This window comes from Anarrhichthys ocellatus, unplaced genomic scaffold (assembly GCF_004355925.1).
Source record: "Anarrhichthys ocellatus isolate YVR2014 unplaced genomic scaffold, GSC_Weel_1.0 scaffold7269, whole genome shotgun sequence".
NCBI lineage: Eukaryota > Metazoa > Chordata > Actinopteri > Perciformes > Anarhichadidae > Anarrhichthys > Anarrhichthys ocellatus.
Window position 1 is genome coordinate 1 of NW_022287243.1, and position 2369 is coordinate 2369.

A 2369-nucleotide genomic window follows, 5' to 3' on the forward strand; every position below is an offset into this window, starting at 1 on the left:
CCAAGCAGAAAAGTGAGCCAATACCTGAGGAGGAGCTTCCTGCTGTTCTGAATAAAATTGACAGCTCTTCACTGGATGGCAGCCAGTGGAAAAGTGGAATAAACAACAAAAATGGTAAACTCCAAATCGACCATTTACCTTTGCTAACTATTAATTGTATCTGCCCCTTGTGTTGACGATGTCCAAGCATTTTATGCTCTGCAAAGATGTTGGAGTTGGTGACGCCAACTCGGACTGCGAGGAACCTGGGTGTGACCCTGGACGACCAACTGTCATTCTCAGCAAACATTGCATCGGTTACACGCTACTGCAGATTCCTGCTCTCCAACATCAGGAGGATTCGCACCTTCCTCACTGACTAGACAGCGCAGGTGCTAATCCAGGCTCTTTCAGCTCGCCTGGTGTTCAATCGCCCCAAGTTCTCCCACACAACTTCCCTTCTCCGTTCTCTCCACTGGCAACCTGTAAGAGCTCTCATCCAGTTTAAGACTCCGGCGCTAGCCTACAGGGCAGTGAAAGGAACCTTCCTATCTCCAGGCCATGGTCAAGCCCTACACCCCCGCCCGACCACTTCGCTCTGCTGCCTCGGGGTGATTGGTTGCCCCGTCGTTCAGAGGTCCCTGCGGCCGATCGACCCGGTCACGGCTGTTTTCTGTCCTGGCCCCACAGTGGTGGCATGAACTCCCACTGACGTCAGGACAGCAGAGTCGCTGCCCATCTTTTGGCGCAGGCTGAAAACTCACCTTCAAGAAGTACTACCCTGAGCCTTCCACTTAGCACTTATTGTATTTGTTTTCTGCACTGTAATTTTGCTCTTAGATGCTTGGTTAAAAAAGGAGATGCACTTACAACTTCTGGTGTCTAGTAGTTCTCTTGAATACAATTATTGTAAGTGGCTTTGGATAGAAGCATCTGCTAAATGACTAATGTAAAGAAGGATCTTAATGAAAATTATATTTCTATCCTAGATCAGAAGAAGGGACTGCTTCTTGGTTCGCAATCCACACTAGACGAGGTGATGATTCAGACTTTTGATTCTGAGAAGAATGAAGATGTCGAAAGTGAAACAGATTTTGAAGGTAAAATATGGAAAGATCTAACACTTTGTTTTATAAATGGCACTGTGGCATGGCAATTAAAACTCTCTAATTACAGATGAAAATGCTGTAGAAGACTCTGCTCTTCTAGAAAAGACATCTCCTGACGTCAGCTTGAAATCAGAGGGAGCAGCGCTGGACAAAAACGGCACAGCAGACCTCGGCGATGTCAGGCCAACTGTTCAGTTTACGTTGGATGTGACCAAAATGTCAAATGTAACAGGAAATGCCCTTTCAGATACAAATGACCCTGAAATATAATAAACTACGTAATCTATATATATTTTTTTTTAATTGCATACTTTTAATTGTTGTGCTGTAAATGTATACAGTTTTCCTGCAATGCTCAAAGGAAATAAACATTGTTGAAAGGACCAGTGTGTAAGCTTTAGTGGCATCAAGCGAGAGGTTCCAGATTTGCAACCAGCTGAATACACCTGCTTTCTGAATGTTTAAATATGTGTTTTGGCCGCCTCAAATGTTGTAGTTTCCTCCTGGTACAAAATGTGAGTGTTGTATGAATTTAGTCACACAAACCAACTTTAAAATACTAGTCTAAACTTCAGAGAAGGCAAAATGTGAGACTAAACAGCTTTCTGTGCTCGCTGGCGTTTCACCAACTTTCCCCAGCTGTCCAGTTTCCACACCAAAGACGACATTTAGTTTGCATGCTGTCCGCTTCAGTAGACCTCAAAACCTTTCCAATGTGAACGTACCATCTACTCAAACTATTTGGAATTAGTTTGACACTTGTTTCACCACTGTTATGGAAGCATCCACAGAAGAGTTAAAATGTAGAGGGCACTGCTGAGACCCAAAACTGCAAGAAATATGGTTCACTGCAGAACTGTAAAGGTGTTTGGTCTGAATATTAATGCAAACTTGATACTCTGGATGTAAAATGTCACGCGATGTTTCAAAAGTGCAGAATGGAGGTGTAAACTTCACTACGTTGTATAAATGTACATTAGTCAGACCATTCTGGTTCAGTTAGGCAAGTCCTGAGCTTTGATTTAGTTCAAACTATTTTACTCCTGTTTTAGGAGGCTCATGTCAAATACCAGATGTATAAAAACCTGAATTATGAGGTGGGTACGATTACAGCCTCTAGAATTATTTTTGATGCATTGGGAAATGCAGAAAGTGAAGTGGCCATGTACCAACAGTCTCTTAAAAAATAACGTGTCTCAGATATGAGTTTACAATATAAAATTGGGCAACATATTATAAAATGATGGGTGCAGCGGCATTGCCAAGGGGGGGGTTGTTGAC

The 2369-nt window shown here is 42.9% G+C and overlaps 1 long non-coding RNA gene across 1 annotated transcript; it reads left to right on the forward strand.

The window, feature by feature from the left end:
• Positions 1-6: 6 nt before the first annotated feature.
• Positions 7-1471, forward strand: LOC116380450 (uncharacterized). Its single transcript, XR_004212560.1, has 3 exons — positions 7-114; positions 969-1079; positions 1156-1471. It is a non-coding gene; the product is annotated as an uncharacterized LOC116380450 (long non-coding RNA).
• The last annotated feature ends 898 nt before the right edge of the window (positions 1472-2369 follow it).